Below are 22,294 nucleotides of genomic sequence, written 5' to 3' on the forward strand. Positions count from 1 at the left end.
ATGTCCTGTCCCAGCAGAAGCTTTGGCTATGGAGTACGCTCGTTAAGTTTCTGCTGTCTCCATTCCCTCATGTGGATGCCAGTCATGAAGCCACTTTTTTTGCCCACCTCCGTCTTGCAGAATAAAGCTGGGGGACCAGGTCTCCATCATAGACATTAGTGAAAGACCAGTGAAACCAGTGGGACTGACGGTGCTAAATCCAGAGTCGAGAGCAATATTTTAAGTGGGAGCAGCCAATATGATCAATTGAGAAAGTGGGCAATGCTGGACCTCGGTTCTTCCCTTGTTCCCCTCCCCTCATATTTATAGGTTTCTAATTTCCGCTGGATAATGAATATCGCTCTTCATTATAATTATGTTAAAAGGTACCAGCACGATGATTCAGAAACCCTTGAAGATATAGTCATATTTTCAGCAACAGATGGATTTAACACTGCAGATGGAGTGTTAAGAGTGCAGGTAATAACAAACTCAGCAATGTACTGTACTGAAATATAATTGGAAAGTATTAATCATATATTGGTTACTTCAGCTTCACTAAGTAGATGTTTAATTTTCATCAATCTTTTTACCAGATTCCCGGAAAGACTTCTGTGTAGACAGAGTGTGGCTTCTAGGTGAAATGATTGCCGAAGTTATTAATGACTCAGGCCTTGATCTTGCAGGCATGTGCCCATGGCTTACCCAGGCATGCAGAATAAAAATCATTTGTGTTAATAAGGCCGTCAGATGGGGGCCCATTCGTATGGCCCAAGTTTCAGCTGGTGACTAGTCGGTAGTAAAAGCGAGACCTCTCTCAACTTGGGGGCTGCTGGAAACCCGCCAGCAGGAGCGAAGGGCTGCAGGATTTGGGGCAGAACGCAAGCAGTTTGAAAAGCCTCATTTATAGAGATGAACCATGAGTCTAAGCCTTTGCAGGACTGGGATAGCATGCAGACAAAACTGGGAAAGGCTGTTTTTTTGCCATTTCTTATTATTTTCTCTAACTAAAGACCTTTTGACGTTATCTGCATACAGAGAAATGTCTGCTGCTTTTTCCATAACCCCTGTCATCTTACTGCTTTGTAAATGTTCTTCTTCCTACAGGTTGTATTTGAAGCCTGGGTAATGCAGGGCAGTTTTTGCTCTGAGCAGGCCATGCAGGACTGGTGCAGTCAGTGACGCCTAGTTGTATACCGTGATTCTGATTCTTTAATTAATGCTACTTATACCTAGGATTTAATTTGTAGGATCAGAAAGTGGCCCATGCTCTGGCATGCCACCTGGGGACGCAGGGAGCAGGGAGTGCTGTGGGATACAATTCCAGCTCATGCAGGGAAAATCTTCATCTGTTTTATGGCAGGAACGTAAAATGTGATTTTTGGGTGATTTTGGGGTGATTTTGGGGTGATTTTTGGTGAAAATAGAAATTTATTTTTTTTTTTAAATGTGTTTCTGTGGGTAGTTTGTGTTCACATTCTTCTCTGTGGGCTTGGGCATCTGGTGAAGCTGCATCTCCATTGATTTCCTTATGTTCTTTCCTTTCCCTGGTGGGAGTCCGTAGCCATGGTGTGCCATGATGACTATGGACTGATCAGGCTTGTAAACAACAGCATAAGCATTCAATACCTAAATTTTAAGTGCCATGAAATACTGCCCCTGAAAATGTAATGAAAAACTGGAATTCTCTCTGGAAAGTTGGCTCTCGCTTGGCGGTACGACATCTTTATCCTGGCTGATGGAAAAAAATAAATCAGGTAATAAAATTCAGTGTGACTGGAAATAAAATTGAGCATGACTAGAAACCACAGGTGAACATGCTTAATAATGCAAAATTAGTGTGCAGTCTACTTTCTGACAGGCATTTCTACACCTGAAAGATACAAACAGGCACTGTTTGATTGACCATGATAATCAAATAAAGTTCTGCGAGTATAATTGACTCTAAACATGGTCAATCTTTAAGGGTACCAGCCAAGATGACTTGTTTGTAACACAGGTCCCACATCGCTGTTTTGGGGAGGGGGCGGCTTGTTGCTAGTATGTGAAAACAAATAGTATTTTTGGTTAATTTTCACTTACACTTGGAAATAATCTGTTATCTTCCCTTCCTATTCTGTCCAGGTTACGTGGGCGAGCAAAGAGCCCCAGAGCTGCAGCAGGGATTCCAGGCAGGGATGGGTGTCTGGAGGGATGACCAGCCAGGATCACCTCTGTGCGATGGATGTTGAAGGTGTTGGCACAGAGGTGTTTTAAGTGGCTGCCCAGGCTCCAGCATATGGGGCGATACAAAGGACAGGAGTCACGGTGGGTCAGTTTTCCCAGTTGGATGCAATCTGGAAATCCATCTCCTATGTGCATACTGGTAGGATAAACTTTTCATCTTTCTGGCAATGTTTGAATTTTCCTTCTCTTCCCTCCCCATCTATGAGAATTAATTGAATCATAAGTCATTTAATTTGTCGGGCTTCTTAGATTTTATTTAAACCCTATGTTTTGTAAGTTGTTCTGCATTTGCAGCATGGAGTTACGTTGCTTGGGAGAGGTTCAGTCTCGCTGTTCACCAGCAGGACAGGACATTTGGTACTTGTTTGTGAGGACCAAGCAGGTAAAGCAGTGCATATACACATAATAATGTAACTTAATACACATTAAGCAGCTAGGTCTAGGTCTGTTAGAGAAGATACTTGGGAGCGATAGATCCCCTTTAATAAATCATCTCGTACTTTCCTCTAAAAGACTTAAACTCCGAGCTCAACCAAAGGGGATCGAGCAAAGGGGTGTAACTTAAATCACTGCGACCCATGAAAGCTGCAGAGCCTCTGTTGTGTCCCCAGTGACATCAGGGACCTCGACCTGTCCCTGTTTGCCCTGCATCATCTTGGGATATGCTGCTTGATCTTTCCAGTTACTGCAATGACTTTTTTCATTTCTGATTTGTGACAAAGCGCTTTTGGATGAAAGTTGTAATTCGAGCAAAATCACAAACCGCCAGCTTTGTGAAGGTATTTTATTTGCTGACTCAAGCGGTGTGAAATTTGCCTGATGTATCACAAAATAAAGGTAAATATCTTGTATTTTAAAACTTGATAAATTACTGCCAAAGGAAAAATGCCCCAAGTTAATCAATCTGATGGTTTTGTCACCGCTTTTCCCTCGAGGATTTAGAAGTAGTGGAACACACTTTGACACCGGTCTGCTCTCATCGTTTGGAAGAGAGAAAACAAACATTCCTGCGTCTCAGCTCCTCATCAGTGTCTGAACTCGAATGAATCAGCTATTGAGCTGAAGGAAATGAAATATAAATTGACATCAAGAAAATGTTCTCCCTGCAGCTGCAGAAACAGCTATAGTTGTCAAAAGCTGATTTTTATCCCTTCAAAGACCGGTATTTTGTGTCACATCATCATATTCAATAGCTGGCCTTTCTATAAAAGTTTGGCCTACAGGTACTGCTTTAATATTATTTTTTAAAATTTATTTAAGTAAGTTTAATGAAAGCTTGTGTTAATTTTAGTTGTGACTTTTGGCATACATTTAGAAATGAAAATCGGAATACAAGCTATTCTTTTTAAATGTTACTCCTGTTTCTTCCTTGTTAATTATCACAAACATAGCATTTAGTAGTCTCACAAAGTAATTTAAAAATAAAATTAGTATTTTTCTTCTTTTGTTTTGAGACTTCTAACTCATTAGTTTGTGCTGCAGAAGCGCTCCTATCTGGGGGTCAGACAGTTGCTTTTACTCACCTTGGTTTTGCTGGGCTTGCACGCACAACCGTGCAATGACACAAGGCTGTAACTTATTGCACGGGCATCTAAACAAACACCAAATAGTCTGGTTTGGCGAGTGATTCCAGACCAGTCAGATTTCCAGGACTGCACCCTAGACCGTCTGGCTGCTGCACTGAATTACCTGGAATAAATTCCTTCAACTGAGGTTGCCCTGTCATCCTTGTTGTCTTAAGCGGAGCCGTTATTTAAACGTTATATTTTTCTGGGCAATTCCTTTGCTACGCAACTTTCCTGACTTGACTTTGAATGCAGAAGGGAATATGACACAGTTTCTCCCTGCTTCTCTCTCATGAATGCTTGGAGAAAGGAAAGAGCGTTAAAAGCCCATCGTCTTGTAAAATGCTTTCATTATACAGGGAAATAAAAAACCAACCACTTTCTTGTTGGTGTTTTGGAAGATGTCTTGTACAGACATGTTATTATTCAGTTCTCTGCTACAGCAACTACTCAATTGTGGTTCAAATATAAAACTTATTATCAAATTTATATTATTGTTCAAGCCGTTGGCATGGAGAAGAGCTCTACTTCAACACGTTAAACATTCTTTCAAGTTCAAAACCTGCTTCTCTCCTTCTCCACCTACTTTTAGGGGTTTTTTCCCCACCTGCGATGGCAGCATCTTCTGAGATAGGAAAGAGCTTTCCTTGCTGCTTTGCTCTTTCTCCCGTAGGCAGACTGGATCTTCTAATGACTGCCAGTGTTGTACTGCCCGTCTGAATACTGCTCCTAGAGGGTATGTCTTCTGTGAGTAGGTGCCTCCTAGTTGCTGTTAAATAATATATATCTGCCTTGAGATCACCTGCATCGAGCGTTTGTGGAAGTTGGGTCTTTCCCTCTTGGATCCCCTAAAACCCATTCCATGAGATCCCTTCAGTTTTCTTCGGCTATTTTTTTTTCTTTTTTTTTTTAATTTTCTTAAAGATGTAATTGATTTTGAACATGACAAAAAGTCACTTTGGTACAGCATTGACACCTGCTCAATTTATAGGATTGAATGCTACATGCAAACATCTTTTCTTACATAACTGATATTTCTTATTTTAATACAGTACATTTTTAAAGCTGAACTTTGAAGCTGATCCCTCTATAATGCTAAACAGAAACCTTTTATTATTTTTAAAGGATTTGTACGCTGTCAGATGAACAGATGCTAACGTGCACCTGTAGTCTGTCTCCACTGGGAACCATATTTACCACTACTGTTTAGAACTGATCGGAAAATTTTTGAACCAACTTCACGATGAAAGAATAGGCTTTTATGTAAAAAAAGCTTTAGTGAAAAGCATCTGCTTTGTATGTCTAGTTTCTTCTTTTTTTTTTTTTGCTAGAACTAAAAATTGATGTATATCTTTTGACTTGAGAATTTCTGTTCAAAATACCAACTTTCTGTGGAAAAAAGGAGATGGAGAAGATTTATCTGAGGACTTGTCAAAATTCTGTCCAGACATGGTGATGACAACTTCTGTGTTTTAGCTACTTATCACGATTTGTTGATGTTTTAGATACTCTTGTTTGATATTTGTATTCATGAGGCTGAAGTAAATGGCTTATTTGGGGTTTATGCCTGATTTTGCCATTGAATTTAATTTTCCAGCATATTGGACAAGTTTTTGTGCTATTTTTTAGGAGCTGGTGGATGAGGGTAAAGGGGTAGGATGAACAAGGCAACTTGGAGACCTTTTAGCCTTAACACTGAGGTGCTTAGCGCTCATACCTCCAATCAGTCATGGATTTCCAGCATGATTTAAGTATTTGCTGTTGCAGAGCAATGGGCAGGCGTCATCTGGACGTGCAAGATCCAGAAAGACAGAGTGAAACAAAAACAATCGTAGAGAAAAACTAACGGCATGATCAGAAGAATAGAGGGTCTACCATCAGAGAGGATTAAGAGTTTGGCTTATTGAACTCAGGAGAACAAAGCCTGAGAGGGAGATAGAGTTACCTCCAAGTATTTTGAGGGAATAAACAGAGGGGGTAAATAAAATCTAAACTATTTAAGCTGATGGGCAATATTGGCACGAAACCAAACAGACTTAAACTGCCATGAGAAAACTCAGGCTAGCAATAAAAGGATGGTTTCTATCCAGTAGAGGAAAAAGATTCTGAGCAGCTTTCAAATGGAGGCAAGAAACTTCAAAATTGGAGCATAGTCAGTCTGTGAAAGGGGCTTTATGTCCTGGCGATGCCTGGAGAGGACAGAAGGTGACAGTCAGATCTCTGGCTGCTCCCTTCAAAACTTCAGCTGTGATTATCCCTCCCACCACCAATGAACCACGCTCCACCCCACAGGTTTCTAACTCTGTTTCCATCTCTTGAATTGGTTCGTGTGCTCCTTCTGAGTGTGATCTCTGGACCGGTGCTCTCTGCGCCTCCCTGGGGCATCATCCTCGTGCGGGACCCCTCTGCTCTGTCTCTGATGGAGGGACAAGTGCAGTGACTGGTTGCTGTTTTGATGAAGCTCTTCATCCACCTCTACCACCTCATACCGCTCTCCCAGGGTGTAATCTGAATGCTGCATCCCTGACCATTGATAACCAATGGGTACCTTGTGTAATATGATTTCACTTTCATATTTAACCTAAATTACCACATGCGTGCATATATATATATATATATAAAAAATTGGTTTCTTTAATTCTGTATTTAAGCCTGCATTGTTTTGGGCCAGACTACAGTGGCAGGACTTATCCTGGGTGGAATCAAAATCCCGCTGTTTCCCCAGCTGTAAAACCCGTGCGGAGACTGTCGCCCTTTCACAAACTGGGTTGCGCGGGAGCCAGCAGCCACACTCCGCTTCTCTGGAGATGAGTCGTGCTATTTCAAACTATTTGGCTAATCGGTAAACTGAGATCTGCTGCTTCACAGACAATATATAACTTTTTTTTTGCCTTTGTGCGCTACTTTACATTTTGGATCCTTTGCCATTAGGTTTTGAAGCATATAGACTGCATCTAATCCAATTTATCCTGTTCATCTTGGCAATGCTTGTAATGCTGACAGCTTAAAGAAAACACTTAATTTGACTAAGTGTTTTCAGTTTACTTCTCAAAATAGTTGAAATCATTAAAGCCAGGGTACCCCTGCACTGCAATACACACAGCTCTGACCTACTTTGGCAATTTGTGTGATCCCACGGTCTTTGCTTGTGCTGCAGGCTGAGGGAGTTTACCTAGTTAAGACTGGGCTCGGTGTTTTGAGAGTAATTCTTCTGCTTTGCTGCTTTGTAATCTGACTTTTAAAGAAGCTCTTAGAGCGAACATGGGGAATGTTGGGGACCTGGTGTGGTGTGTCGCGCTGGGCAGGGGACAGGGGGCTGGGCGCTGAGCTTCCCGTGTGGATGCTCAGCTGTGAGGCTGCTGGAGTCCATGTATCCATAGCTATTTGTATTCATTGCTACCTGCCAGAGGTGAGGCACAGCGGAGGGATGTAGAGCAGCCCTGGAAGTGCCCTGACGAGCACAGGCAATTACACAGAGTGGTTCAGTAGCACTGGAGCGTGCCTGAGCTGAAGGGGTCGCAGGCTGCATCCCCGTCTTCTGCACAATATTCCCATAGCCGAGGACTTGCCACAGAGCCCTCTGTGATGGCATCTCACCCTTCCCCTGCTGCAACCCAACAGGAAGAAATGTAATCTAGGCTTACCGTAATTACCAACCACACATCCCAGACTCCGAGCAGGAAGGAAGAGAAGGGAGAAGGCATAAATGAGAATAGAAATGGACTAAATGGATTTGTCAGCGCCAGCAATAATGTGCTACGCTAGTTTGAGGCGAGTGTAGTTGCAATTGCCATCATAGATATCTGAGGCAGCACAAGCATCAGTACACGCTAATAAGAAGATGATATATCCTGAGCTCCTCAGTGGTCTTACACCTTGGCTAGCTCATGCCACCGTGTCTCTTCTGCCAGTGAAGGTCACAACAGCTCATTTAGCTGCAGTGCCTGAAGTTTGGGGAGATGTCAACAAACCTGCAACATTCTGGATGTCTTACGATGGGGTTTGTCATTTGGGTTTGTGTTTACTGTAGTTAATGCCTCAAAAATTAAGAAGTAGTTTTCTAATCCCAATTTCTTACAAAAAGTTCATTTAAAAAAAAGTCCTGTTATGAATGGCTGATTTTGGACTGCTGGATAGGACCAGGAGATTCAATATTGTGGTTTGGTGGCACTGGAGCACCTATCCATGATGATGAGGCAGCCTGAAATAGCCGGGCGTTGAAGGGCAGGTGATACGGTCATGCTACAACGCCACAGAGATAGTTTGATTTGGCCCGTCAATATGATATAATTTTCCTCTGTGATTATTTTTTTTGTTCCTTTTAAATTATTTGCTTAAGACTTCCCTTTCAGAGATGCGTGCTGGCAAGTTGCAATACCGCAGAGAAGGGAAGGTCCGGAGCTGCAGTAGGAGTAAGGAACTTGGAAAATGCAACTGGTGCGGAAGAGCGAACAAGGTCACTGGTGACAAGGCTCTGCTCCATCTGTGCAGGCACGCTCGTGAGCAGAAGCATTCCAGCAACGTGGCATTTTGTCACATTATTCCTTTCCTTTTAAATTTCAATAGCTAGTTATTTGCCTGCCTTTGGTTGGGAGACAAAGCCCCTCTTTGTGCAGCCACACAACACGGCTATCTCATGTAACGGAGAAATGAAATGCAAATTTCTCCGATAAGGCAGGAATGGTGCTTGTCTGGGGAAGAAGGAAGCATTGTCTGGCCACAGGAGCAGAAGAAGGTGGTGTTGCCCAGTGCCTCTGACAGTCAGTCCCAAAAGGTGGAAGAAACCACAATTTGTGGAGTCTTCTGATAACATTGACATTAAAACCTCCCATGTCCCCGTTTCATCTTTCATAGAATAGGGACAAAAATTACTTTGCTGTTTTGTGCAATTCAGCAAAGCATTTTAACCTGCACTGTTTTTTAAAGTACGCGAGAAGATCCCCAACTGTCTGCACAGAACAATATACGTGATAAAGCATTTTGTGACATTGGGTCTGAGTAATTTGTAAAGGACCTGGAGAAGTTTAAGTGAGGATCATTAAAATTACTAAGAAACTCTTTTAACCATCCTTTTTTTTTTTTTTTAAATGCATTTTTCTAGGAGGTGGGAATTTTTACATTAAGTATTATTATTTATCTTTTTTGTTCGAGTGTGGTACAGAGTAAATGACTAGCTAAAAAATAGTAAAGTAGAAGCAAACTGATGCTGGAGCAAAGGCAAACCTTTGAGAGATACCGTTCAGAAATTTGTTTGTTCGGTATCAGAGCAATACTGTGATAAGAGCAATACCAACGTGCCTTGTGCATATGAGGAGGTACTCTGAGTTTAAATTGGTGGCACGGCCAGGGGACAGTTTAACCTCTGGCATTAGCTAGAACTGGGCAGCAACATGAGCCAGTGCAGTAGTGCTAATTAATGCACCCTGAGGGGACACAATGAGGCACTGGCTCTGGACACCTGAGACATACTTCTGTTGGAGCCGAGGTGCCAATTAGAGCTCATAAAAAATAACCTAACGTTAAAAAAAAATAAAAAAGGCAAAAATCCAAGTAATATAGATAAAACAAGATTTAGACATAAAATAATAAAATGGACTGAGTAATGCACCTCTCTATTCCTTTAATACAGGGCAGGATGAGCTCTGCGGTAGCTGCTGTTATTGAAATGCAGAAGCTTCATTCCCAGGCTGGGCAGCAGCATCTTTGCTAACCTCGCACTCCCTGCCTGGGCTGAGAGCTGGCAGAATTCACACCCGTCATCTCGGGGCAATCTGCAGTGGAGAGTAAGGATGAACATCCCAGGGCCACCACCTCTGCAGCTGGCATGGGGCTATCCGGGAAAGGATCTTTACCTACACTTACGGTGGACACAAAATAAACCCATTTCAGACTGAGTGAGAAACTAGGAAAGGATTTGTTTCCTGTTCTGCTTCTGGTTTAACGCTGGTAGTGCATTGTCCTTTGTAGGTTTTCAGTCTCAGTGAATTCGGTAATAAAAACCACCAAACACTAAGCAGTCCTCAAGCTGAACACGACTGCATAGGAAATCAAGGTGTCATGGGAGTATGGCAAGCCCTTAGCTTCATCTGATGACCTGTTCTTGATACCTGAGGCAAGGAAGAAGTTTGCCCAGACTAGCTAGAGTCAGGTTAATCTGGATTTTTCTCAGCAGATGTGTTTGGGGTGGATGGGGGTACTTCAGCACATATCCATTTGAAATATCTCAATGTTTCTGATGAAGATGACCCCAAGGACCTTAACTTCATATCAAAGACAAACCCTCAGTACTGCTTGATAGAAAATGCTCTTCCCTCATCTGGCTATGAGAAGACCAATGCTAAGATTGATATGAGTGAGTATATAACTTACTATATGCTACTATCCCTCGAAAAATTATTTTATCGGCGTTTAATACATTAATAGTGCTTGGTTGTATGCGGCCCTGCTTTACAACTGCCGGGATGGTAGGAGAGAGGAACCATTTGGCAAATCAGGCCAGACCAAATGGCATTCATTTGGTTAATCACCAGCTATTAAAATAGCATCAAATCATAGCAACCTATTTGTTTATCATTCAGTGCACAATCTTCTGCACAGTATATTCATAACTGCTGTACCCAAGCTAATTTTAAATGAGCCAACAAAGCCATTTCCCAGCACTCTCCTGGGAAATGGATCTGTGGACTGATCGATCTTTCTGCTACTGGGGCTAAGCCCCCCCTCCAAATCAGAGCTAATGACATTGATGTTTAACTTTGAAATAAGGTGATTTTAGATTTAGTCTCATTTTTAAAGCTGTGTGTGGTTTCAATCTCTTGTATTACTCCAAAATTCATTCACTTCCAGTACCTCCAAGTAGGTTACACCCACTGAGTTCTCTCCAAGCATGTGAACGTTCAGGCATCGTTGCAGATCGCTTTGTGATTCCTATTAGAGACAACCTTCAACTGTTCCTTCTCTTTGTCACCGTGAATTCAGCAAATGATGAAATCCCTTTTTTTCAGCTCAGGAATATAAAAGTAACTTTGATCTCAGTCTTCAAAGTGCTGATCTTCTGTTTCTGAGGGCTGACGCCTCACTGCAGGAGTAGAAGCCCTTTACGGTTGTGGGGAGCAGAAGAGTAGAGTTGTGGTCTGTGAGATGATGAAATGATTTTAGTAGTGAGGCAAAGAATGGATGAAGGTGTGACAGTAGCGAGTATGCAATGAAGTTCTATTTTTTGTACTGCAGTAAAGCTTAGGAGCCTTAGTGATAAACCTCTGGTCTAAGAATTATGCAAAAATCTGAGGAATGAGTGATACCTGCCCAAAATAGCTTTTTCGTATAAATGAATATATGGAGAGTTCACAATATCTCTTCTGGCACTGTTGGTGTCCTCCTAATCTATCTTCCTCATCTTTAACACGCCTGCAGAGAAACAAAGACAAACTTTGGCTTTGCTGGCAGAGCTTGTCTTGCACAGATACCCAAGGTATCCACACTCTCATGTCAGTGAAACAGGTATGTGCTTATTTTTAGGGATGTGATGGGATATGATGAAACCTCAGAGCCATCTTAAGGCTAGCTGAATCGTTGGCTTGGCATTTCATTCTGCACATCAGTTGATTGGTCATTTTATCACCGGTTATGAAGTGAAATTAGATAATCTTGATGCCATATGGTATACGGTATTTATAGTTTAGTATGTTTTCCGTGTATGTGTGCTAAAGCCTGCTTCAGGGATTTGTTATGGTCCTTGTGTTTACAGGATTTGGGTCTTGGGTGAAAGAAGAAACTGACAGCTGCTAATGTTTGATTTAAACTGATATATTGGAGGCCACATGGGTGATCTCTAATTAAAGTCAATTTACACTTTCTGTCCTTCACCAGGGAGGCTGTTGGGGCTCCCCAGGACCAGACCTTGTGTCCACCTAGATCTGCTACCTCTGGTAAGTGATTGGGATGGGGGACCAGGGGAGAAGCCCGTGGGAGGCTGGGGGTGCTTAACCTCCACCCCAGCTCCTCTCCCAAATGACCACGAGTACACTGTGTCTCCTCTAGGTCTCTGATACAGGTAGGCTTAACCCTGAAGCATCCCTCAAAGGATTATTGTCAGCGTTAGGTTTGACGTCAGGTTCCTTGCTTTCCATCAAAATGCTCCATTCCCCTTGAAATGTTGATAAATAAGGAGCTACAGGATTAATTATGTGGGACATTAGTCACTCAATATGTGTCATTATTTTCTCAAAACAAGTATAAATGAGCACCACAGAAAGGTCTTAGAGATCTGCATTTTGAGCTGATTCACAATAGGAGCGTGTTTTCAACCTCAAATATTAGTTGTCTGGTGCAGGTACCTGCACTGGGGACCTTAGCGAGTTGTACGGTGTGAATACCCTTCACGCAATTTTTTGGCTGCTTCTCATCAAAAAAGATTCCCATGCATAACTTCAACTCCAGAAAAAGTAGTAGCAAAGCCGTGCTAAGCTTTAGAGCCCACGTGTCGGTCTGCTTGAGACCCACATCCCATGACCCACTCCTCATCTATGTCCCTGCTGCCATGCCTTGGTCACTTGAAGTCGTGGTAATGGCAGACACAAGAGAAAGTGGCTGAAGCCAGACCAACAAATTTTTAAAAGCAGTAACTAAAAATAATGAACAAGAAACCCTGATAGAGGAGAAGCAGCGTTCAGTTGCCCTGTAAGAACCCAGTGAGCACTTGAACAAAGAGGAGTTAATAAATGTTACAGTCAGGTTTTTTTGGATAGGATTCGTGCAGAATATGATTTCATAATCCGCTGTCTCTAGTGAACAGCAAGACCTCTGTAAACACTCAATATTCAAATAGAAAATTGTTTCTTGTAGGCTTCCATGGCACAAAATAAAAGCTCTGTAAATCTGGGCCTCCATATGTGGTTCTCAGCTGGTGTAAGTCCCTGAATGAATTACATGTGAACAGAGAAATTAATGCTACACACATGGTGGCCAAACTTGAAAGCAAAAATTGCAACTGAGAATATACTGCAGTGGATTGTAAAATATTTGAAGATAAATGGAAGCTCGAGTCCTTGTTGATATAATGCATCATTGATGCATTTCAAGGGATACACAACTATCACAGCGAGATAATACAATGCTGAGATCACGTTTGGGAGAGTGCGAGGAGTCGCTCTTTAAAATCAAAGACTGAATTTAAGTAGAACGCAAGCTAAGAAGGCAAATATGCAATATTGACTCTCTAGCATAATTTTTGAACAAAAATTGGGTAAAATACTTGCCCCTTTTTAAAAATCTGGCAATTTACTGTTGCAGTAAATGTGTATCCTATCCAGGTTTTGAAATGATTGTGCTCTAAAGCCCCTTTTGTTAATCAGTCAACGTTGATGATGAATTACCCAAGAGTTTTGGTACTTCTGAAGCAGTTGTGATCTTTTTGTTGTTGTTTTCTTCCCCCTCCTCCTCTCAGCAGAGGAGGAAGGAAGAATGTGCATGTTACAGTGAATTCTAAATGAGGGCTGTGCCTCCCCTCTTTGCAAAAAGCCAAGCAAAGCAGTAAAAATAATAAATAAAACAAATGAAACCCTCTTTAATCCATTCATGAGCTCGAGTGTTTCAAGTAGGCCATAATATTAAGACAAAGAGTTCTGAAAGAGATGGATCAGAGCAAAGGGCTATTGCTTAAACAATGTCAGCCTATTTAATTGAATTAGGTATTTGTCAGCCCTGTATTTTCCCATATCCAGGACTCTTACTGTTGATTCAAGGCTTAAGGCCTAAATAGAAAGGGCAACAACTGCAGTGTATTTTGATCCCGAGCAAGCTGTGTCCTTTGAAACGCCAGCGCTCGGCGTTGGGAAGAATGCTGGAGAGCTTTGCCGCAGCAGAGGGCACCAGCAAAAGAGGTAGTGAAAATATGTTACCCCCATGGATTCGACCTTGCCGCAGCATACCGAGGGAACTTGACTGAGCATTTTTAAGCCTGATGTTATTTCTGTAACTGTTTACTTGTATTTATCACAGGGACAACTGGGACTGGGGTAGCGGACCAAGAACGGGGCCAGGAGCCGGGAACTCTCAACTCACTCTTTGAATTGATTTGGCTTTTTTTTTTTTTAATATAAAATCTATGGTTTAGTCATGGGCACTTGCAAATGTTCGTGGCCTTATGATCAAACTGTTTTCCGTGTTGATTTGTTGCACAAAATAACCCTTGTGTTTCCCTTCCCTCAATAGATACCTTATGCCTCATGCTCTACAACAGCGCCGGAGGAGCCACTGGGACTTGGACAACAGCGACTCAGGCTGAAGCAGGAGTAAGTAAACCTTGCAAGCTTTAGTCTGGAGTATTTGCTCTGTTTATTTAGAGAGTTTCCCACTCTGGCATTCCTCTCCATCCCAGCCACCTGTCTACTACAGCCATACGCATAGGAACAAATAGAAACTTGACTGTTTTTTCTCTTCTGTACCCATACCAGTTTTGTTTATATGATGATTTTGAGGACAAGTGGTCTGTGATCATGAAGACCATGGTCCATCCATTGTCCAACTCTTTGAGTCATCTTTGGGAAAACTTCAGGAGCATGTTTCCACTGGCATGTCAAACAGGAGCCATAACGTAACTGGAGTAAATATGTTGGTGTGGCACCCTGACTTCAGTAGGGATGACACCAGAAAAAGGATGCTTGAAACTGGTCCCCCCATGCAACGGTCCATATAACAAAACTCTGCTGAGTCACTTTTTAGAATTCGACCAAATACTCTGTGAATGTTACTGAGTGATATTTGCCCAACTTGCTGTGTCCAGATCCTCAATTTACAATTTAATTTACAGCCAGCTTATGTAGCCTAGGTACCTCCTTTTCCATTGCTTTGTACTCCAAATGCCCATGAAATTCCATTTTTTTTTTAGAAGCTGGAACAGCTCTTCCCTGATGAGTACATGAGTGACACAGATTAATGCCTGCTTCTGCTTACACTGGTGCCAGTGCCATAAAACAAGTTGACTTTGATGCTGTGGGATCATGCTCTCAATATCCTGAATGCTGAGTGCAGAATCTGGCTATTTTAGACTAAATTGCACTTCATTTGTGCTTGAAGGATCATGAAAAACGTGAGCAGGGACATCATGTTCCTTGAAACACACCGTACATGAATCGGGACAAATAAGGCATATTTTTATCTGCCAAAATTGCTAAGTATGGGGTGCAATAGAAGCAGTGTGTATTGAGTTTTATTTTTTTTTTTTTTTATGATTTCATTTCAGGATTGAATGTTTTACTTGAGGAAATGCCTTAGCGAAATACAGGTTAACAGGCTCAACAGAGCAATGATCGGTAGAAATTCTGTATTTCATGTCCATGAGAGGGTCTGACTATCTTAGCTGATAGAACTTAAAAAACTACAGTGCTTCAAAGCACGCTTATCCACCCATCTCTCTGCCAGTTTTATCAGCTTTTTCCAATGAATTTTTCTGTCACTACGAGAAATGTCTTTGTTTTGCCTAAAGTCCAAGGTGGGATGATATTTCTTTCAGCTGGCTCTAGCCCTCCCGAGCTGTGTTGAGGCTTTCCCTCCTGCTGAACACGCAATTTTAGCAGCATTAATTGTAGGCAATTTTTTAAGAAGAAGTACTAAAATAGCTTCCATAAATAGGAATGTTATGACCCAAGGAAACGACTTACCCAGATGGAAGGGTCTGCCACTAGAGCATCTATCAACCCGGCTCCACAAAACCCATGCAGCAAAACTCCTCTGGAGTTTTAACCTGCCCATATACAGAGCGGTTTAATTTTGTAACTCCAGTTCCACGGGGAGTGGGACCACAAAACCTGCTCATGGGACTGCTTAGGTCTGTCTAAAAAGCCTGTGGGATCCTTTCACCTCTGCACGAGAGTCTTCATTTGTCCTCCCAACGGGTGGTAGGAAGAGAAGTGCCACCACCTCCATTTACAGAGAAGGAAGTGGGGTGCAAAGAGGTTAAAGACTTGTGTGAGCTGGCTCAGGGGTGGTATACTGACACCAAAATTTCAAAGCACCAGGCTCATCACTAGCTTATCCCTCTGCAACAGGGCAAACAGGCTGCGTGGCGACAGTGACAATTTGGAGGAGTTTTTGTAAAGTCTGAAAATCTTTAGCCACTCTCTGGCTAACTGAATTTAAAGGCAAAAATGCCTCTGTGCAATCTAAAGATTTCATTTGCCACCTTGCCTTATTATTTTATGAAGCTTTTAGTTTAAATATGATTTCAAGTAACACCTGACATTCTTTATTTTAAACACTTTTTTAAAAGAAAAAAACTACTATTTCATACATTACTTTTTTCAGTTTTAGGGGGGATTTGTATTTGTTTTGATTGAAGCACGTTTTTTTTTTCCTTTTCGTGCGCATCATACAGTTCAGATGCATTTTAAATAGTTTTTGCTCATGTCCAAGCTCTGGTTCTGATGTGTGCAAAGAGCACGGCTGCTCTGAACCCACCACATGTTAAAAAGATGAATATTAGCTTTTGTTTTGTCACAGTGACTCTTTAATTGAAAAATTAAATATTTAATGAGCTATTTCTATCCAGAAGGGAGTGGGGGAAAAAAAATCCTGCCGTTCCTTCCCAGGCAAAACTCCTGCTGGAGTCTGGTACACGGTCAGCGGTGAGCGGGCAGCCGTAAGGTAACGGCAATTAGTGCTAACACAGCCTGCACCCAGGACACCTTTGGGGTACCGGTCGGTACCCCCAGCTCTGCTCCCAGCCCTTGGTACCTTACCTGCACCCCTCAACATATAGCCTGTGTCCAGTATTTCAATTGGAAAACAGCTCTGGCTGTGGATCTTTGTACGAGTCCTTCCTCCATCAATGTATTTGGGTAAAATTTGGTTCTACTCACATAAAACCTTGTAATCAAAACAAATGGCATTTCTAATTGAGCAAGGCCCTCCCGGTAATGAAGGGCAGCAGCGCTGTTGAGATCACTGGTTCGTGTTTCTCTCCCTGTTCAGGAGACTAAACTAATTTATTTATGAAATCAAAGCAACACACCAGATTAGCCATATAACTAGCTAGCTGCGTTGTTTAGATTCACTTGTTTGCTATCTCATGACATCCAAGTGAACAAGCTATATGTCAATGAAAGCGTTGGCGCTCTATCGTATATAATAGACTAGTTTGAAGTGCAAAAAAAAGATTCTGCAATGGGGCTACAAGCAGTAATTTTTTTTTTTTTTTTTTCCCAGTGAGCATATGCTGCGAGCGGGAAAGGACCGCGTAATGTAAACGGAGGTTTCATTAGCGATGATACGTGGCAGTCCCCGGGTGAAGGAAGAGAAAGGAAATCTGGGAGCACCTGTAGACTTTGCAGGCTTCTACCCACGTGGAAGAGGCACGTGCAGGGATGTACTGAGGGCAACGGTGGGAACTGCTCTTCCCTCTTAGTCTCCTCTTGGGCCTCCCTGTAAATGCATGTTTGCCACGCTCAGGCGGTTGGGATGCAGAATGAGTCCCTCTGCATCTGGCCTCCAGAAACCAGTTTTTGCAAACAACAGCCAAGTACTTGCTTCCACTGGAAGCTTTAATATTTCTATCAGAAGGGCAGAAGGTCTTCTGGGAAATATTTTTGGTCAAATGCCTCCCATGTCCCATCATTCTTGTTTTAAAAGTTCTTGTTGAACTCTTCCAGAGATCTTGACGATTGGCCTGTCTGTGTTTTCTCTCCCCTGACGTTTTCCTTGCAGCAGGTAGCGGAAGGTGCCCTGTGTGTTACGGGACTGACCACGCTGGATGTTGAAGACCTTGCCGTCCCCGTGGGCGCGCTGAGCATCTCCATCATTACCCTCCTGCCAGCTCCTGGGCTGATATTAAATGGACTCTGTGGCGGAGATGCTGGTGGCATGAGCTGCTGAGCTCAGCAGTGCTTCAGGATTCACAGCTTTTTCCCCGGCTGAACTCAAGCAAGCTCTGAGTAATGGCCCTTTGGCTTTCCTCCGCCGCTTTTTATTGTTTAGCTGCTTTTCGCTGCATCAGGGCTCTGGGGATGATAGACGGCGGCGCAGGAGGGCAGCGGGCTGGCCGGGGCGGGGGGCTAGCACCCGGCGGGGAGGTTTGGGATCCCGACAGCCCGTCTCGGCTCTGCAGAGGGGGTTTGGTGGGTGCCGAGGGGAGCTGGGAGGCAGGACGGGCGGCGGGATGCGCGGGGTGCGGATGGCCTCTGCTGGGAGCCGCCGCTCACTGCAGCCGCCCGGGGCCGGCTCTGCCGAACCAGCCGGGATTTACCTCCGGCAGCGAGAGGCGAGGCCAGGGCAGGGCTTTGCACGGTGGCTGGTGTGTAAAACTCTACGGAAAAACCTCCCTTTGGTTTTTCTTTACTGCTTTATTTCCGCCCCCCAACCGCCTCCTGCGGGAGCTGCTGGTCCAGAGAGCCCCAGGCTGCCGCTGCCCTCGCACCCCCGGCCACCCAAAGGCATCTGCCAGCACAACTGCCTGCAGACTCCGCTCAGCAACCAGATGCAGCAGGGGAGGGGGAAAGAAAGAAAGAAAGAAAGAAAGAAAGGGGAAAAAAAAAAAAAGAAAAAAAAAGAAAAAAAAAGAAAAAAAAAAATCTCTTCCGCGGCTTGGCATCTGCGCAGCACGCGTGCCAAGCGGTGTGGGAGCAGGGGGAGAGGAAGCAGCGGCAGGCTTGGGGGCTATTTGGCACCCCCGCAGCCCACAAACGGTTTGGGTTTGAGCTGAGAAACAAGCGGCGTGCGCTAATGTAAAGTGTGTGTTTTTCTGAAATTTGAAAAGCCCGTGTTGAAATTAAAAAAAAAACCAAAACCCAAAAAACAACGCCAACCGGTCGATTCCGCAGGCTGAGTTCAGCAGAGTTGAAATCCTCCTCGTAAAGGGGGGCTTTTCTGCGTACAGGCTAGGCGGGGTACGGTTGCGAGGAGGAGCCCCCACCCCTTACCTATTTCAGGAGGCGTTGAAGGTGTCCAGGGATCGTTCAGCACCGACCATTGGCTCGTACAGCCAAAAACCCGCTTGATTGTTTAATGATGAAGCCTGTACAGGCTGCTTGAAGCAAGATATAAAGCAGGTGTTAGAAGCCTCTGGAAAGTTTGCTGTCAATTAGTGCAATTTCCTCTTCCCAACAAAGACTTAAAAGCAGAATGCATCTTTTCAGTTATGTAAATGCACTTTTTCATAAATACTTATTTTGCGCACACACGCCCCCCCACCCCCTCCCAAAAAAAAAATAAATGCCTGTGGGGGCTTGTGTGTCTAGTTAGGGATTGATCTAATCCTGCTCACATCGACGAGGTTGCGGGAGCATTCAGGCTGGTGGCAGCCTGGGTCAGTCTGAGCATGGGTGTCCAATGCTGCCATCCCAACACGGGTGTGGGTGCTCCCGGGGGGGGTTCCAGGGCATTTCTGCACGCCCTGTGCCTGCTTTGCTCTCCGGTGGGCAGCAGAACTGGGACAGGATATGTTTTTCAATTTTGCAAAATCTTAATCGAATAGGAATTGTCTCTCTGCTACCAATTTATTAGGAGAAAACCTTCCCTGCGCCCTCAAATTTGAGAGGAATTTACTTGCACCAAGGCCATGAAGACTAATCCATCGCTCCTTCTCTCTGAAGAGCCAGAGGTTTATTCAGCTTCTGGACTGTGAGCTAAAACTCCTTTGCAGGCATGGCGGGATGTGGTTTTTCTTCTCTTCGCTGCAAAGGCTGCGTGCTGGGGAATAGCACTGCAGTGGGTGAGGCTGGGAGGACCGGGCTTAGCCTTCGTTCTCAAACTGGTGGATGTCTGGTGGCTTCAGTAGAAGATGACACTGGCCACTAGGAATGTGCTTTAAGGGAGGGAAAGCTAAGGGAAACTGTGGGACATGCTGCTTTTCCATGGAATCTTAAAAATATTTGGAGAACAAGAAAGCGATACGGTTTTTGTTTCCATATCTCATTAGTTGCCCATGGTGGCTGTTAGTGGATTTAGCTAATTATTTTGAGGAATGTTTTTTCTTTAATGAAGTCTTTGCGATTCAAAAACCATTCAGATATTTTTTTTTTTATTTTTTCCCCTATTCAAGTACCTAAAGTTAAGCAAATTCTGGGTGTATTTACCTGCATGTACTCAAGCTTATGACTACCCCAATGCCAGTTGAGCCCTTTCCATCAACAGCATGATCCCGTGTTTCCCCATTACCTTGCCCCAAAATGGGCCGAAGAGCTGCGTATGGATAGGACACTACACCCGGTCTCCAGGAGTGTTGTTTCAAATCTTCCTGCGGTCACTGACTTTCTAGGTTACCTGTTAAATTTGGCTTGTGCCCGTTTGTCTTTTCCTGCTGCATCGAGGGCTTGGCAAGCCGGGGCCACCGACCGAGTGTCAAGCGGTTGGATGCCGTGGTGACAAGGGCCACGTTTGTGCCCAGGGAACACAGCGTTTAGGGCGAGCTCTAGCCCTGCAAAACAGACATGTTGAAGAACACATCATGTATGAGTCTCTTTTAAGTGCCCCCAAAATTTACTCCAGAAATTGCCAGCATCTCACCAGCAATCGAAGCTTCCCATGGGGACCGCTCCAAAGCGTGCCGAGCTTGGCTCGCTCTCTGCTCTGTAAGTTAGCCGAGGAATGACTTCCAGAGCCCCGCTGTGCTGCTTCTGCTCTTGTATTTGCAGGAATCGCAGCAAGAATAAAGGATCCACCGAGGGCTGCTAAACACGGACTTAACCCCTTGGGAGGGGTCCGAGCTACAAGTCACCGCAAGGTGGGAGAGCACAGAAGAGAACTATTGAAACCCTCTCCCTAGGAAAGTGCGGCTGTGGGAGGGAGCAGCAGGGGGGGGACACTGTCAGAGGGGCAGCACCCAGTTTGGGAGCTACTGTTGGGTTGTCGGTTGTGTGGGCTTGCATTTGGCCTCACCAGGCAGTTCTCAGCGCAGGCCTGGGCATCAGCATCGCAGCAGAAACAAAGATTTCTGTCAGTGGAAGCAGGATGGGCTTTCTGGGACGTCGAATCTGTGACATTTAAAGATCGCAAGTGATGACTTGAATTCCACGGAGCTGGGGTGCTTTTTTTTTTTTTAATAATGCGATTGCTATGTTCTAAGTTTTTAGAGAATCTGGGGTTTTCATTTTAATTTCCCCCTCTTTCCTGTAGGACTGATGCTGCAGTACATGCATGATGACACAGAAAGCCTAGAGGATAGTTTTACCGTGCAGCTGACAGATGGCAAGCGCACAGTCCAAGGGACACTTTACATCTACATCATGCCAGTCAACGATGAAATCCCTCATCTTTCCAGGTTAGCTATCTAAGTGACATTCAGTGCATAAAGACTTACAAAGGAAAAAAAAAAAAAAAAAGGAAAGAAATGGAAGCAACCCGTCTCCCCACCAGCATCTCCAAGCCCACACACAGGACAGAGGTCTTGGTTTCACTGCATGTGTTAGCCCTGAAAGCTGGTTCGTAACAAGGCTGTGCATGCTGCTGCCTGGTGCAGGACCGTGACAAGCCACACAATACCATCCAGCAAAAAACCATTCATGCAGAAATAGCTGGTTTATGGTCTCTGGGTGGAGGCTTGTTTGTATTTAAGTTAGTGGCAAAATTCTGGTTGTCTTCAATGAGGCTGGAGTTGTTCCTTTCTCACACTCTACAACTCTCTCCTGCTTCCTTTATTCGCTTCTGAATGTTTTCTCTATTCCCTTTAATCTATTTTTAACAGTGAATCTTGTTGAGAAGAACATATTCTGGGTTTTTTTTTAATATTTAAGGTCCAAAGCCAATTGAAGGCAGGAAGATCACGTTCCTTTCAAGAGAGCCAAAGTGCCACCTCTGGGGATACGGCTTCACAGAAAGAGAGGGGAGCTATGTGGAGAGTAATATTAATTAATTGTCTCTGTTCATGAGAGGTAAAGTCCTTCTGAAATCCTTCCACAATAAAATAACCTGTCATGACGTTTCTGAGTGGTATGGCAAGTCTAAACCCTGTTATGGCCTTTTGTTTATTGGTTTGAGGAACACAGGAAGAAACCTGGCCTGGTGGCGTGTTGTGAGACTGGGATGTGGGAGATGCGGTTTCACTCACTTCCTGCCTCTAACACGTGTTTTGGCCTAATTAGGGTTCCTGTTCTTAAGAATTCGCAAGTTGAAAAAGAGAAAATCCTTTGGACCTGCAGAATCCCTCCAGAAATGCCAGATCCAGTCTAAAAAAATAAGATTAAAATATTGATTTTGCTTCTTGCCTTATGTAGACTCTTTAAAAGATTTCCATGGGCCACAGGGAAAAAAGAATCAGTAAGGCTAATACTTCAGTGCCCTCTCTGCGGGGTGATGGCAATGACATTTTCTAGACTCGCAAAAGCAGTGTGTAGAACTAAAAATTATTTCTAGCCTCATCCCACAAGAACTTTTGGGACTTGAAAAATAAAACTTTTGTCTCAAAGAGGGAAGAAAACCAAGGACAAACTTGTATCCAGGTCCAGCTCTTCCCACCAGCAGGGTTTGAGTCCCCATTTTCAGGGCACGAGAAACCTGTTTGATCACAAAATAGCTGGTGAACTCTTAGTTGCGAA

General features: G+C 43.7%; 3 long non-coding RNA genes across 3 annotated transcripts; all 3 read left to right on the forward strand.

The window, feature by feature from the left end:
* Window positions 1-375: 375 nt before the first annotated feature.
* Window positions 376-3,418, forward strand: LOC134520121 (uncharacterized). The gene is made up of 3 exons (XR_010072362.1): window positions 376-459; window positions 1,537-1,736; window positions 2,104-3,418. It is a non-coding gene; the product is annotated as an uncharacterized LOC134520121 (long non-coding RNA).
* An 8,004-nt stretch (window positions 3,419-11,422) lies between these two features.
* LOC134520122 (uncharacterized) lies at window positions 11,423-17,277 on the forward strand. The gene is made up of 3 exons (XR_010072363.1): window positions 11,423-11,698; window positions 13,983-14,062; window positions 16,974-17,277. It is a non-coding gene; the product is annotated as an uncharacterized LOC134520122 (long non-coding RNA).
* A 1,347-nt stretch (window positions 17,278-18,624) lies between these two features.
* Window positions 18,625-21,644, forward strand: LOC134520123 (uncharacterized). Its single transcript, XR_010072364.1, has 3 exons — window positions 18,625-20,484; window positions 20,877-21,021; window positions 21,494-21,644. It is a non-coding gene; the product is annotated as an uncharacterized LOC134520123 (long non-coding RNA).
* Window positions 21,645-22,294: the final 650 nt, after the last annotated feature.

Source organism: Chroicocephalus ridibundus, chromosome 8 (assembly GCF_963924245.1).
Source record: "Chroicocephalus ridibundus chromosome 8, bChrRid1.1, whole genome shotgun sequence".
Taxonomy (NCBI): Eukaryota; Metazoa; Chordata; class Aves; order Charadriiformes; family Laridae; genus Chroicocephalus; species Chroicocephalus ridibundus.